Source organism: Megalobrama amblycephala, linkage group LG14 (assembly GCF_018812025.1).
Source record: "Megalobrama amblycephala isolate DHTTF-2021 linkage group LG14, ASM1881202v1, whole genome shotgun sequence".
In the NCBI taxonomy this organism is placed as follows: Eukaryota; Metazoa; Chordata; class Actinopteri; order Cypriniformes; family Xenocyprididae; genus Megalobrama; species Megalobrama amblycephala.
The window spans coordinates 24,906,898-24,924,273 of NC_063057.1; the positions used below are offsets into that span (position 1 = coordinate 24,906,898).

The window sequence follows — 17,376 nt, forward strand, 5'->3', positions numbered from 1 at the left end:
GCCTTGGCCTAGACCTTCCATTCACCAAAGATCCTCTGAATCCAACTGGTTCTCTTTTGTCAAGACAATATCAGCAAAGATTCAACAGAAGCCTCCACAAATTGCATCAGGACAGTTTTAATTCAACTTGGAGAGACATGCAAGTATCAAACTTAGTCTCATTATCGGATACACTGAATATCCTTACCCCTTTTAAAGAAGGGCCTGTTCAAACTAAACTGATGGTTTGCTCAAGGCTGTTGATCTGCTGAATGTCAAACAATGCTGTAACTTCTTGCTTCCTGTACTCTGCTTTAGCTCTCTCTCTCTCTTGGTAAACTGTATGCATGTATGTGTGTGAATGTTAGAGTAGTTTAAGTGTTTAGTCTAGTTAATAAAGTCTTGTTCATGTCACATGTAAAGTTGTATGTGTTTTGTGCTCATATGCCCGGTGTCAGTCCCTATTCATGCAGATCCTGACTTACAGGCTCTTAAGTAATACTGTACAATAAGATTGTTATTTCCCATAACCTGGAAATGAACATTTCTTAGAATTAATAAACAATTAACACTGTGTGTTCATTGGACAACGGGTTAATTGATTGCAATATTAATTTTATTACATTAAGTTAATTTTATTAACTGATCCAAACATTAATAATTAATTATAACTAGTTATGATTAATTATTCATATTTATTTTGAGCTAATTTGCTACAAAAGCTTTAATCAGGATAAAACCTTATATTGAAAGCTAACAAACAGCAGTGACAGCATATCTAAACACTGACTCAAATACTAAATGAAATAGCATTCATAAACGTCCTTTAAAAGCTGTGATTGCTGAGGTTCTGCTTCACCCTCTTCACTTGGGTCTGATTCGACTCAATTTGATACAGCAATATAGACGCCATTATTTACATTTCCAATGAAGCACATGTAACAAAAAATGGTCAGGGGTGTGGCGTTTCCGGATGCTTCAGCGAATCACAATACACTGGGCCAGCACTGAGCTCATTGTGTATTTCGGAGGGAGTGGCTTCATAGAAGCAGGAAGTCAAAGTTCAAATGACATTGGAAGCAGAGGTGTAGAATAAAGGTAAAATATATGAAAAATAAGGCTTTTTTTAAAAAAAAAAAAAAAACAAACAAAAAAAACGAAGCATTAAGACATGTTAAATTGTGCCCCAAAAACACAATCAAGCCTAGAAAAAAAAAACACTGAACCACCCCTTTAAAATGTCTTAAAAATGCACATATGTACACCAGGGAAATCTAAATTTTCTAGGGAACCATGCCCCCGTACCCCCCAAACAAACAACATTTTCTGACCAGGCTAATTATGAAACCCTGTGTATGGCCCGGCTTATATTCTATATAATGAAATCTGAGATAAACGTGTTTTTCTACAAATGTGTGCACTTTTGGACCAAAAGTTTGTACGTGTGTGCACTGTGATCGAAAATAAATGGGGCCAAACACGATTAAATGTAAAGGTTTGTGTCTCAATGTGTCTTATATATATATATATAAAACATTGTTTGTACATTTGTCATTGTTTTAATTTTAATATATAAAAATTATCTGGAAAAATAGTTGGATTTCTATGCACTTCTGTGATTGTAGACGATGCATGACTTTTATTTTGGAGTGACGACATGACGTCATAAGACTGCGCCGGGCTCCTGCATCTGTTGTGATTCTGCTGAATAAAGGTTTGTTTTAAGAATTTAAGGTGTTTTAATCGACAGAAAGTTTTGTAGTTTTAATAGTTTTACCAGCGATGTTAAAATAGTTTATTTACTATTTAATGTAACATTGTGATTCTTTATCTAACTGTAATGAATGTTATTTGTGTGAGTAAAACTCATCTACTGATGAGAAACAGTAAACATGCGTCTCATTTCTCTCTATATATCATAAATGAGTTTATCATGAACACGAGTTCAGTCTCTGGAGAGTAATGACGGAGAAACTGAACTTTTCAACTCCGAGTCAATTGAATCAAACACTTTGAGAAATGATTCAGTGAATCACGACACGTGCTGCTCAAACATTGAAAATGAACGAAAACAACCAACACTAACAAGCTAACTAATCATGTTTTCATAAAAAGAGTAATCATTTAAATATAATCTATTGTTATTTAAATGCCAAATGTAGATCATAAATGTCTAAATATGAGGTTTATTAATTTTCAGCGTTAGTTTTGAGTGTTTTTGTGTCCAACCAGGTCATTGAAGACCGTTTATTAAAGAGAAGGAGACTGAAGACATGAAGATGGAGTTTAATAAAGAGGAGACAGAGGACATAAAGATGGCGTTTATTAAAGAGGAGACTGAAGACATAAAGACTGAGTTTATTAAAGAGGAGTTTGAAGAAATAAAGATTGAAGAAACATTCAGTGTGAAACATGAAGATACTGAGGAACAAACAGGTTGGTTTCATTCTCAAAGCTGAACTCAGTCATTTGATCATTATTAAAATGTCCAGCTCTACAGAAATAGAGAATATATAGAAGTATAATCTTACAGATAATATTACAGAATCCATTCATTCCAGCATAATATCATTCAGGTATAAATTCCTGTTTAATTGATCATGAAATGGTTTAATTAAGGTTTGCACATGCTGAATGAATTTCCAGTTTCAAATTATTATTAAACAGCAGCACAAACTCTGTGAAATCAGCAGCCCTTCCTTCAGACGCACTCAGTGTCTGAATTCACTCAGTCGTTTCATTCAAGTGGACTTACTGTAGAGCAAGGGTTAGGGTTTGGTTTAGGGCTGGTTACTTGTAATTAAAGGGTTAGTTCACCCAAAAATCAAAATTCTGTCATTTATTTCTTACCCTCATTCCGTTCCACACCCGTAAGACAACATCACTTTAAAATTCAGTGTTTCCATTAAATGTGACCCCAGATCACAAAACCAGTCATAAGTCGCACGGGTATATTTGTAGCAATAGCCAACAATACATTATTTGGGTCAAAATAATGCAATATTAAGTATAGCTCATGTTCTATTAAGATTGTGTCCATTATTTTAGCCTGTTATATTCAAACAAATCATGGATGAGCTAGATAGTTAGTATAGATATATTTTCACTCCCATTTAGAGTTTCGCTCTCTCTCTCAACAAATCATTCTGTACTATTTCAGTTCAGCTCAATCAGCTCAAACTCTAGTGTGACGCACGACTCGCCGTAGTTTTGCTGAGAGTGCTGTGTTTCTCACACACATGCAGAGAGATTGAGAGAGTGAGAGTCTTGCATTCCATGCTGAATCAACGCGCTACTTGTAAACGACATCTTCTTAGTTGTATTTTCCTGTCAAAAGTTAATTTGGAATTATTCAGGTTTTAAAGGCCACTGTCAAAGAAACCTGGGCATCATTACACCTGAGCAGTGCCACAGGCTGATTGCCTCCACGCCACGCCGCATTGATGCAGTAATTCATGCAAAAGGAGCCCAACCAAGTATTGAGTGCATAGAAATGAACATACTTTCCAGAAGCCTGACATTTCTGTTTAAAATATCCTTTTTTATTGATCTTTAGGAATATTTTAATTTAGATTGTGAATTGGTGGGTTTTTGTTAAAGGATCTCTATGTAGGAATGACACCCAGTGTAAAATATTGTTTGCCCCGCCCCCTCGTTCAGAGACGCGGATTGCCAGCTTTTACAGCATATGGTTGCTGATGAGTTGATTTATCTGTTGTTCATAGAGATTTTTTGATGGATGCAGAGGCTTTTTAGGTCAGGAAGAATCTGTGATTCTCTGACCCAGTTTGTTTGTTGGTTTCCATGGCTGCAGTACGCGGCATTTTGTGATGTCGAAATACTATTGGATACACTGGCAGCACATGGTTTCGCACAGACCTTCCGACAGACAGAAAGACAGACATTCCGACACGGAACGCACATTTCAAAGTAGAATATCCGGCTGTAGCATTGTTTTTCTGAGGAACAAGTAGGTGAACTTAGCATGTTTCCTAAATATCTGCAAACATTTTTATATTTTTATTTTTATGCTTTATTAAAGTAAAAATCTTACATAGAGCCCCTTTAAATGTGAGCCAAAATCATCACAATTAAAAGAACCAAAGACTTAAAGTACTTCAGTCTGACTAAAGTACTTCTGAGTCCCACAATTTGAGTTGAATTAGGCAAGGCAAGGCAATTTGTATAGCACATTTAAAACACAATGGTAATTCAAAGTGTTTTACATAAAGAAGAGTCATTTATACATAATAAAAATGTAACGCATAAGAAACAGAAATAACAGTAAAAACGGAATAGCTAGGAAGTTTGAGGGAGTTTTGTGTTGTCCATTAGAGTGGATCTAAATGGATCTCCTTCACACATCAGGACCGGTGTCTAACTCTACCTGTAAAGGCACTTCGAACTGATACACAGTTTCAATCTCCCCTTTTGCCGAGACACCTCAAACTGCACCACACAGCCCCAGTCCCCCTTCTGGAGATATCTTAACTATGCAACGTATACAAATCCATTTCCAAAGGAGAAATTTCAACTGCATCACATTTTATGTTGGGGTTGTATGTTTGGTCATGGGAGCTGATCAATTGTTGTTCATCAATTGTTATCATGCCACCAGCTAGCAGCAGTAAGTGTGGCACATATTCAAGTATTTTAAAATAGCCCTTTTATAGATACAGTATTTTCTGGAACATAAGAAAACATTGGAACATTGGGGCCATTACTCTTTAATTTGTACATGCTTCCGCTTGGCAACATAATTAGAAAACACAAAATTTCTTTTCATTTCTATGTTGATGATTCTCAGTTGTACCTTCCATTGAAAACTAGAGATTTTCTGCAGCCTCTCATGGACTGTCTTGAGGGTATTAAATGCTGGAGGGCAAATAATTTCCTCCAGCTTAACAATGACAAAACTGAGGTGATTATTTTTGGACCCTCCAAAAACAGAAAGTCTAAAGCCAATTACTTAGACAATCTTACTCTATATATTATGTCACATGCAAAAAATGTAGGTGTTATCTTTGACTCTGAGCTTTGTCTTGAAAAACAAATGAGCTTAGTTGTTAAAAACAGCTTCTATCAACTGAGAATTTGTATTGTATTATATTGTATATCTTTATTGTCCACCAAGGTGAAAAATTGTATTTGGCTCACCAGCACAAGTAACTTTTTTACCTTCATAAATAGTTTTCTAAGTCCTTACGATGGTTAATTGACTTGTATTGGTGTGTTTGAGGCGTGCACTAACCCCCTCTGGCACGTCTAGGTCAGAAAACAGTACTTGCAAGTTGAGCTGTGCTGACCCGACACAATCTCGCCTCATGTTCACGGTCACGCGAGAGTGACAAAATGCTTTACAGTAATTCAATATACACATAGCGACCTCACACAATATGATCTCACTTCGATCATACCAAAACGACATTTATTTCATCATCAGTCATGGCGGAGCCACTAAAAAAACGGAGGAAACCATTGTCCGAAGATTCTAGGAAGAGAAAACGTGAACTAGACCGAGAGAGAGCTCATTCTCGAGTCAACCTTGGACCAGCTTTTACGGAATGGCGTCAACTGAAACAGAGCGAAGGACTTCAAACCGATTCCGACATGGCTTTTATGTTGTTGAACTTGTAAGTAACCTTGCCAAACAACTTTATTTTCTTACTGTTTCCATTAGATCTATTGTTATTTCATGTCCATCGAGATTTAGCCACTGTTATGTGGCATGTATTTAGCTTATCGGCTCGCAGAGAAGCAAGCATGCTAATTCGCCTGCTATGTTACTATGTGGTGGGATTGATGAGTGTTTCTCTATTTGTCATGTATGGGCTTTATGTGAGACAACTGCAGTTCAACCGGTAGTTTCAATAGTATAGTAAATTCCCAGAATATTGTTTACGTTGCGTCAGCGACTGGCTTCACTTTAGACCAATGCAAGATTTCAAAGCTAATGCCAAGGCATGCGTTGCTCCTGACTGTTGTCCAAATTGAGTATTCATTTCCTTTTGAAAGATTTACATACTATTGACAATGTGCTGTAATAAGACTGCATTACTTTTTTTTTAGTTACAAATGTTGGAAAACAACTTCTACGCCAAGCAAGGGACAGCAAAGACAACCACAGATACCAGTGTCTAGCATCACAGAAGAGTCGGATCGTGAGCCGTATGTTTCCCAACTACATTTACAAATTATGACTTTAGGAATTAATTTTGACATTCATTTTATTAGATATGGTTCAAATGAAGGTCTTGGTGTTCAGCCACTGGGAGAAGAAGTAGTAGCTTTGGAATCAAGGTAGTTAGTTATTTATTGCGTTGTAGTCGTTGTAGTCCAGAGCCGTGCTTGGAGTATTTACAACAATGTGATTCACTGAAGGAACCTTCACCTTACTGAGTTCCGCTTTAAAAAACAGCAAAAACAGAACAAGAAAACAGACAAATTCACATTTCATAAAATTACAATTCATGCCATGTAATTTCATTTGTCAAACACTTGCAGAATTAAGAATTTTAATAGCATTTGGAATAAATGATCGCTTGAAAACAATTTTGTTCAAGGTATTCTGTAGTGCCTACCTGATCTCAAGGGATCAAATTGGCTAAAGAGAGGGTGTGAACTATATGCAAGGATACCTCTCGCCTTCTTCCTTCCCCTTTCAACATAAAGTTGTCCTAGGGGCTTCTGTGGTCTGCCATCTATTTTGCTTGCCTTTGACACAATTCTGGTGAGCTTATTCCTAGATCTGCAGTTTAAATGTTCATACCAGGCAGGGATATGATAAGACGTACACTCTCCACAATAGATTTGTAAACAAGTTCTAAAATATGCTGACTAACTCCAAAGCCACTAAGTTGTCTTAGAAGAAATAATTGCTCTGAACATCTTTTAAAGATATACTCAGAGTTATCGACAAAGCTCACCTGTGAGTCCAGGATTGAGCCGAGATATTTAAAATTCTGTAATTCTGAAATTGGTTGGATTGTCATCTGTTTTTGTACACATAATTAATTATTTTGTTTTCATAACATTAATTTCTAATTGGCTAAAATGACACCAAGTTTCAAGGGCCTTAGTGTGAGACAAATAAGCAACATCATACAGAGTTAGTTTTGTCCAGTAGGCCAACTAAGGCCATATCATCTGCATATTTTAATAATATAAAATGTTCTTCCTGAACCAAAAACTTTTGTAAATACGTTTGTAAATAAAGAAAAGAGCACAGGAGAAAGAACACAGCCTTGTGGGCAACCTGTGCTTAAAGTGAGGACGTCTGACATAATACCTCTGACACAGACCCTCTGTGGACGGCAGGAAAGAAAGTTTCTAATCCATAAAACTAACCCTGTATCAACATCAAGATCAACAAGCCTTTTTAAGAGAATGTGTGTCTTCATTGAATTAAAAGCCGATGTGAAGTCCACAAATAAAATTCTGACATGCTTTGGGATTCGTAAGATGTTTTGTAACTGTGTTTAGCAGGGTCAGTACAGCAGCATCTGTGCCTCTGTTACACTTATATGCAAACTGAAGTGGATCTAACCTCGAGGCCACAGTTGAAGTTAGGTGGTTAGCCAAGACTCGCTCCATAGTTTTACATAGTATGGAAGTTATTGCAATAGGCCGAAATTCATTTAATATACTGCCAACAGGCTTTTTTGCCACAGGCCTTATTATTGAATATTTCCATAATTTTGGCACTGTACAAGTATCTAAAAAAAACTGAAATAGCCTTGTAAAAACTCATTTTAATTGAGAAGCACAATCTTTAAGAAGTCTGGCTTTTAAACCATCTGGGGCAGTGGTTTTGTTTGGCTTCAGTTTTCAAAGGCTTGCAGTATCATCAGCCTCGTTGATAACTATTGATGTTTCTACAGGGAGATTATTGCATATCACATCACATTCTGTCCTATCGTCCTCAGTTTCAAATCTGCCATAAAAGTTGTTCAGATCATTAATAAAAGTTTTGTAAGTAAAAACCAAACTATCATCCTGTTTTTTTAGACCTACCCATTGTTGGGAGACAGTTGAGGGGGGAAATTCTTAAAGTAAAATTTGATTATAAAAATAGGATAGAAGGTCAAGTTTTAACTGGCAATGTAAGACAGGCATGGGAGGGATTAAATATATTATTTAATCCTTCCCATGCCTGTCTTACATTGCCAGTTAAAAATTGACCTTATTTGCTTAACAACAGGCTTTGCCCTCTTCACTACAGTCTTATATTTGGGCAAAAGATGAATTACATTATGGTCAGATTTCCCAAGGGGCGGTCTGCCTACCCCTTTATAAGCATTTAATATGCATTTAATCATTTCCAGACTTCAACACTTTCCTTTCAAGATTTGGAGAGAGTTATTCATGCATTTATCACATCAGTGCTGGACTATTGTAATTCGCTGTACCTTGGCCTTCCTCAATCTTCATTGGCACATTTGCAGATGGTCCAGAATGCAGCAGCTTGACTGTTAACTAGTGCAAAAAAACATGATCATATCACTCCAGTTTAGCCTCCCTTCACTGGCTTCCTGTCCTTTTCAGAATTCAGTTTAAAATGTTGCTGATTGTTTTTAAAGCTCTTAATGGACAAGCACCATCCTATATCTCTGATCTTATTTATGTGAATCTTATTTGAGCTCCTAGGTCCCTCAGATCTGCCAATAACTTACTTAGTATAAGTGCATCTACAAATCAGCTCCATTGCATATTCCAAGCAATCAAGAGCTCAGAGAGGTTCATTTAAAGTAGCTAGACAGATTCTGCCAGTGTTGGTTCAGTGTAAACAATGATGTACATTTGAGTCCTTAAGATGGAGCGAAGTTAGCAAGGGAAGGGCATAAAAATCTGAAATTGAGCGCAGCCCTGGAGTACCTCAACAGGCACTTTGTAGATGTATTTGAAATATCCATCAGTCTCAGAACAGAGTATCAGAGCTGAATGACCAATCCTGTTCCTGGAGATCTACAAACATGCAGAGTTTATGCCGCGTTCCAGGCAACCCGTAACCCGTGTTTTTATGACCTTCTACCCGTGAAAGTGCACTGGTACAGCAGTCAAAGCCGTGACTTCCCACCCGTGAACTCGTACTAGATCGATGTACTCCCAGTTACGGGTTCTGACGTCACATAGCCAGCGAAACATCAATGGCAGCCCCTACGGATGCGGTGTTTATGCAAGTGCACGGTAAAATAAAAGGTATAACCGCTTCTCTTGCCTTATGCGCCGTTTTCCTCCTCCGTTTCCCTCAAATAAGCAAGGAGTAAGCACCTTTGGAGATAGAAATAATTGTTAATGAGCATAAGCCCCCTACGGTCCGCCATGTTGGTTTGTTTACACTTTGCATTTTGGCGTGACTTTCCTGGAACGCTACAAAGTCGTGAGTCGTGATTTGAAGTCGTGACTTACGGGCTCAAAAACCTGCCTGGAACGCAGCATCAGATCCAACCCTAATCAAACACTCCTGCCTGTAATTATCAAGTGCCCCTGAAGATCTTAATTCACTGCTTCAGGTGCGTTTGATCAGGGCTCCAGGAACAGGACATCTTGTGTTTCATTCCTATTCAACTGTGCTCTGTCTGTTTGATGTTCATGTCCATACTGGTATTCGTTCACTGAAGTTTAATGGAGCCTGTTGTCAGAACATACACACTTGCATGAATTTGTAACATTTACAGGTAAGAGTATAACCATAGTTACAGTATAACCAGTTTTCTGCTGAGGAAAACACATCTCATAAGCACTCATTCTTTCTGTCTAATGTCACTAGTGTGATCGCTCCGTAACGGGCCCTGGCCTGCTTGAAGGGGCAGTGAGATCGCTAACCGTGCCGGAGTACAGAATGGCTACTACTATTGTGTGTGCTATGTCTGACATTACAACAACAAATATCTTCTTTTACTTATTGAATAATAAAACACTTTTCATTTCATTTAAATAATTTGAATATATTTAGGTTTATATGGGGTCCGGTTCTCACCTTATTGATGAACAGAAATTGTAGTTTGTAAATTCCTCCATCAATGTCAGCAATCTTCTAACAAGCTGATGATCTTAACCAGATGTGAAAAATAAAGCATACATACAAAATGTACAGTGGTGGGTCCCTTTGGACCAGGTTTGAAAACCACTGCTGTATAAGATCTATAGATAGGCAACTCTGGTCTTGGAGGGACACTATTCTGTAGAGCTCCATCCCTGATCAAATAAACCTGTAAAAATTAACCCAACCCTAAAATGTAACGGTAAAGGCTGATTTTTATTTCTGTGTTGCACCTACACCCGAGACTCTGAGCAGTAGTCTATGCTGGGGTGTGCACAAATAGTTCAATATTTGAATATTCGATCTGTAATTAATATTCAAAAAAATAAAAAGACTATTTGAATTTGAATGAAACAGTGATGTTTATTGATTCCAGTAGAGTAAAACAGTTGTGCAGGTGAGTTTAACGTGAAGTATAGATAAATGAAGCAATGCATAGTGGTAATACTGTCTCGTGATCGTAGGAGTGAAGAGCTTGAATGACGCTGGAGAGTATGGACGCTGGAGACTGGAAACACTCACACACAGATGGAGAAGCACACGAGGGAATCAGGAGACGTTGGAGACAGTTAAGTAGATCGTCTGGAGTCCTTAAGGTAAGCATACAGGTAAGTATGATAAAAACGAGACCGGACAGTGAGTGTGAGTCCTTTATACTGTGACTGATGAGTGCTGATGAGGTGCAGGTGTCAGTGATTAGTACTCTGGTGATTGGGTGCGCTGTGACTGGTTGATGGTGGAGCCTGGCATATCTGTGACAGTACCCACCCCCCCATGGCCCGCTCCTGAGGGCCAAGGACCCCGACGTCGTGGTGGCCGTCCTCTTCCACGTGGGGCAAGTCTGTCAGGGTGGCTGGCATGGAATGTTTTAAGAAGATTGGGATTGAGGATGTCATTTCTGGGGACCCAAGAGTGCTCCTCGGGAACGTAGCCTTCCCAGTCCACTAGGTATTCTAGTTGACCACCACGGCGCTGGGAGTCCAAGATTCCACGAACCTCGTAGGCTGCACCGTCGTCCAGGATGAGTGGAAGGGGGGGCTCGGCGGCTGCCACGTCAGGCTCTGTGGGGGGAGAAACAGAAGGATGGTGATGCTTTAGTAAAGACACATGGAATGTGGGGTGAATTCTGTACTGTGGAGGGAGTTGGAGTTGGTAAGTGACCAGTTGATCTGTTTGGTGATGGTGAATGGGCCAATGAATCTGGGACTCAGTTTTTTGCAGGGCAGATGCAGTCTGATGTCCCGTAATGGTCCGTAATGAAGTCCACTCCCAGGTGTGACCAGGGTCGCTCAGGAACGGGCAGAGAATCGAGCTTGCCGGCTGGGAGATGACGAGGGCTCTTTGAGATGGCGCACTCCCTGCAGCCCTGCACGTACCTTCTGACGTCGTTGGCCATGTTGGGCCACCAGAAGCGCTCCTTTAGCAGCGAGAAGGTCTCATTGACCTCCGGGTGGCCAGTGCCAAGTGACGTTTGAGCAGAGTGAATCAGTGGAGTGCGTTGTGTCCTTGTGATGTACTGCAAGCCTTGGGGACAACCCGGCAGAGCGTTGGTGGAGGCATTGCAGGAGGGTAAGGTCTCTTCCGACCAGGAGATGGGGCTCACAAAGATTGACTCGGGGAGAATTGTTTCAGGTTCTTCGTTCCTTTCATCTGGAGCATGGAGATAGGACAAGGCATCTGCCTTTACATTTTTGGAGCCAGGGCGATAGGAAATCGAGAAGTCGAATCGGGAGAAAAACATGGCCTACCGTGCTTGACTGGGATTAAGTCTCTTTGCAGCTCTCAGGTATACCAAGTTCTTATGGTCAGTTAAGACCAGGAAGGAATGTTTAGCTCCCTCCAACCAATGCCTCCACTCTTCCAAAGCAAGCTTGACGGCCAGGAGCTCGCGGTCACCGATGTCGTAGTTGACCTCCGCTGGGTTGAGCTTGTGGGAGAAGGCGCATGGATGGAGTTTACTTGGCGTCCCCTGCTGCTAAGATTGCACCACTCCCACTCCTGTGGTGGACGCGTCCACCTCCATGACGAAGGGCAGATCTGGATTTGGGTGGACGAGGAGTGTAGCGGTGGTGAAGGCTTTCTTGAGGGCTTCGAAGGCGTTGGTGGCTTCTTGAGTCCAGGACAGAGACTTGGTGAGTGGATGAACAATGGAACTGTAATTCTTTATGAAGTGGCGGTAGAAGTTAGCAAAGCCAAGAAAGCGCTGGAGTTCTTTGATTGTGGATGGTGTGGGCCAGGTCTTGATAGCTTCCACCTTCCAATCGTCCACCCGGATGCCACTGTGATCGATGATGTAACAGAGGAAGTGAACCTGAAGGTTGGTGGAATGAACATTTTTCAGCTTTCAAGAAGAGATGAAACTGCTGTAGGCATTGGAGGACCTCCGCAACGTGGTGGCGATGTTCGGCCAAGCTCTGGGAGTAGATAAGTATGTCGTCTATGTAGACCAGGACAAATCGATGGAGAAACTCCCGGAGGACCTCATGTATGAAATCTTGGAATACGGAGGGGGCGTTGACCAGGCCATACGGCATGACGAGATGTTCATAATGGCCGGTGGGAGTGACGAAGGCGAGGTCTTCCACTCGTCCCCCTCGCGTATCCAGATGAGATTGTACATGCTGCGGAGGTCCAGCTTGGTGAACACAGTGGCACCACGGAGATGTTCTAGAGCAGCTGGGACAAGAGGAAGGGGATACCGGAACTTAACGGTGATCTTGTTCAGTGCACGATAATCAATACAGGGCCGCAAGCCTCCATCCTTTTTCGCCACGAAGAAGAAACATCTGCAACATATATTAGTGCAGCTCGTTTTCTCACCCAAGCATGTGGATATTGTAGTTTTTTCTCAATATGAACATGTGAAACAATATAAACACAAAATAAATAATCATATACTGACTCGAGGCTTTATAAATAGGATGAGTGTAGTCATACAGGCAGAGCGTCAAACACCAGCAAACAGATACAAGAAGAATAATTCAATCACAGGCAAAAGTCTAGGCAGGCAGCAAACAATCCTAAACAAGGAAACAGTCCAGGGTCAAAAACACAGGCAAGGATCAAGGAACACGGAAACAAGGTTGGATACAAGGCTAAACAATAGCTGTGTCTCATTTTGAATGCTGCGTCCTCCAGAGGTTGCAGAGATGAACATTGTAGTCGATCACAGACATTTTGTTCATCATTGCAACTCAGTTTCTGTATACTAACAAATGCTTTCATCTTCACTAACAGTGCAAACATGATATAACTAAGAGATTCGCTGAATAAAACGGGAGTTTGCGTGTCAGTCACTGATAAACTCACGCCTTTTTGATTGACAGCTTCAACGTGCTGCTCCAACGATTGCAAAGGGGGCTTTCTTTGAGCTTTCTTTATATAATTCAATCACCATTAAATAACAGATTATTTTCAACCTACTAAGAGAAACAACGCAAAGTGAAGTTTAGTCACTGATTTGATTTACTGACACACAGACAAAGATCATCCGACTGTACATGAATCATCACCTATCAAATTAAGCATTAGATTTAACACAGTTACTCACATGTTGCGTTACTATCGAGTCCAGGCACTGCACAATATTTTGTAATCCTCAATGACATGTTTATTGCTTGGTAGCTCGATCTGCTTTAGCACCACATAGACCTATGTTACTTAGGCTACCTATTCTATTGCATGTAATGCGTGGATCGGTGGGCGGGGCTAAACAGGCAGTGATGAAGTAACCGTTCTTCTTCGGCAGAGGCAGTGCTAGCTGCCCTTTGACATCATAGATCCCCACTTTGTAAATCCTGTCATTTTCTGGGTCTGGTGTCAATTAAAGCTTTTATTGGACTAACAAGGAAGTTTTCAGCTCTTAAACTTACAGGATATACTTATAGTATGATGACCTTTAAATGTAAGTAGTTTCAAGCTTGTTTTTGTTTTAAACTTTGTTCTGCCTAATATCCTCCTCCTTTGTCTCTGTAACAGATATCTGTTGTACATTGCCAGCTCCTTAAGTATAACCCAAAATAAAACAAGTAAATACATTTTCTTTTCAAATTACATACAAATTTATTAATAATTTTCATTCATTGGCTGAGAGCGCAACATGGCTGCCGTGAACGCGTTGGCATAACAACGATATACTTCCTGTTTCCTTTCCTGCCTGTGTGTCCTACAAAAGACGTTTCGTTTAATTCTGGCTAAGGATACTCCATATACCACATAGGATTCGTCCTCTTGAGGATGCAGCCTTCGAAATTAAATTAAATGAGACACAGCTATAATTTAGCAATGAGTGTGTGTGTGAGTGCAGCTTATAAAGTGTCACTGATGGGAAACAGGTGTGAGTGCATGATTGGTTCCTAGGTGGGGGGTTGTGGGAAATCGAGTCCATATGATGATAATAGAACATGGATCCACGGCACATGTAACAATATGTTTTGCTTGCACATATTGTTTAATGCTTTGAACTAAAAGAAAACCTTAAGATATAATGTAAGCTTGTTTTGTATATTGCCTAATCGTAAGCTTGTCCAGAAATGGTTACAAAATCTTGATGAATATAAAAAAAATAACGTCTTTCTCGTTCTACATGTGGTACTCACAGCCAACACTATACCTACGGGGTACACATGACGCAGAAGTAAAAATCAGCCTTAAGTCTTCAGGAATGCTTGAAAATTACAGGCAGGTGTATTTGATTAGGGATGAGACTTGACTCTGCAAAAGAGTGGCCCTCCAGTACCAAAGCTGCCCATTCCTGATCCATAGGATACAAACATGTTTGTGGCGACCAGGCCGGGCAAGAGCCATGAGAGAATGGCGCGAGGGTCTCTCACGGAGGAGCTCCGGGTGCATAAAAGGAGGAGCGACGACAGTGAAGGACGAGAGAGGACCAGGCCTGGATGTTTGTGTGGTCGGCAGACGTCCGCGAGGGTCTGCTGGCATTACTTTCGTGTTGTATTTGTTTATTTTGAAATTAAAGTTTTGTTTAAACATTCGCCAGTTCCCGCCTCCTTCTTCCCGTACATGTACGAACTGTGTTACAATGTTGTTGGTTTTGATGTTTTAAATGTCTAAATTGTTTTATGTCTTTTTTTGCCCTAGACCTAATGGAACTGAAAGAGATGAGTCATGAACTTAATGAAAAGCAAGAAGAGGAAGAACATTATTATAAACATCATGATTTCATGACTGGGGAAAGAGCGACACAGGCTTCCTCACAAAAAAGAGCTCAAAAGATTGGAACTAAAAGTTATTTCACCTGCCAACAGTGTGGAAATAGTTTCAGACATAAAGAAACCTTTAAATACCACATGAGAATTCACACTGGAGAAAAGCCGTATACCTGCCGACAATGTGGACAGAGTTTCAGTCAAAAGGGAAGCCTTAAAGTCCACATTAGAATTCACACTGGAGAAAAGCTTTACATCTGTCAAGAGTGTGGAAAGAGTTTCAATAGAAAAGGAAGACTTGAAAATCACATGAGAATTCACACTGGAGAAAAACCCTTCACCTGCCAACAATGTGGACAGAGTTTCAGTCAAAAGGGAAGCCTTACAGTCCACATGAGAATTCACACTGGTGAGAAGCCTTACACCTGCCAACAGTGTGGAAAGAGTTTCACACGTGAAGACAGCCTTAAAGTCCACATGAGAATTCACACTGGAGAGAAGCCTTACACCTGCCAACAGTGTGGACAGAGTTTCACACGTGAAGAAACCCTTAAAGTCCACATGAGAATTCATACTGGAGATAAACCTTTCACCTGCCAACAATGTGGACAGAGTTTCAAACATAAAGGAAGCCTTAAAGTCCACATGAGAATTCACACTGGAGAGAAACCTTACACCTGCCAACAGTGTGGAAAGAGTTTCTCACGTGAAGAAAGCCTTAAAGACCACGTGAGAATTCACACTGGAGAAAAGCCGTATACCTGCCGACAATGTGGACAGAGTTTCAGTCAAAAGGGAAGCCTTACAGTCCATGTGAGAATTCACACTGGAGAAAAGCCTTACACCTGCCAACAGTGTGGAAGGAGTTTCAGTCAAAAGGGAAGCTATACAGGCCACATGAAAATTCACACTGGAGAAAAGCTTTACATCTGTCAAGAGTGTGGAAAGAGTTTCAATAGTAAAGGAACACTTGAAATCCACATGGGAATTCACACCGGAGAGAAGCCTTTCACCTGCCAACAATGTGGACAGAGTTTCAGTCATAAAAGAAACCTTAATGTCCACACGAGAATTCACACTGGAGAGAAGCCTTACACTTGCCAACAGTGTGAAAAGAGTTTCAGACATAAAGAAACCCTTAAAGGCCACATGAGAGTTCATACTGGAGAGAAACCCTTCACCTGCCAACAATGTGGACAGAGTTTCAGTCATAAAAGAAACCTTAAAGGCCACACGAGAGTTCACACTGGAGAGAAACCTTTCACCTGCCAACAATGTGGAAAGAGTTTCACACATAAAGGAAACCTTAATGTCCACATGAGATTTCACACTTGAGAGAAGCCTTACACCTGCCAACAGTGTGGAAAGAGTTTAATTCGAAAAGAAAGTCTTAAAGTCCACATGAGAACTCACACTGGAGAAAAGCCTTAAGGCAGGAACACACCTGGTTTGCAAAGGCATTTCATCTTACACAGGCGCAGAAGGGACGTGCTACTTGTCCGTCGGCTGTCGAGCGTCGGTTTGGACTGAGGATCAGATGGACCGAGGAGCTCCGATGCCGAGGAACTCCAATGCCGATTCAGGGCAACTCTGGACACATATGCCGACGTGAGCCAAACCTGCAGTCTGCTTTCGGCGCCACTAGTTTGTCGGTGTTGGCTTGGTGTGTTCCTGCCTTTACACCTGCATTCTGTGCGAGAATGGCTTCACAATGGAACGAAGCCTTAGGGAACACATGAATATTCACACTGAAGAGAAATCATTTACATGTGATCAGTGTGGAGTTTCATATTTAAAGGGGACCTTAAGGTCCACATAAGGATTCACTCGAAAGAGAACTGAAAACAATTCTTGAATAAAAGTACACATACTTTACAACGAAAATTACTCCAAGTTAAAAGTGACCAATTTTAAGACAACCTGAGTTAAAGTCTTGGAGTATCTGATTTTAACTGTACTTAAGTATTTTACTCATACTGAATTTAGGCTTGAATATGCACTAGTCTTCAACAATAGTCCAGAAATGCCAGTGAAAATAAGAAAAAGTTGGCAAAGTGCATGATATTCTAGGGTAGTCCCTCCATGTAAGCATTAGTATGTTTAATGTACCTGGAACACTTTAATAAGGTTGTGTATAAATTAACACTATCCTGCAGACTATAGTTAACATGAACTAACAATACTTTA

At 40.4% G+C, this 17,376-nt stretch overlaps 1 pseudogene; it reads left to right on the forward strand.

The window, feature by feature from the left end:
* LOC125244376 overlaps positions 1-17,376 on the forward strand; it is a 326,898-nt pseudogene extending 309,522 nt beyond the window's left edge.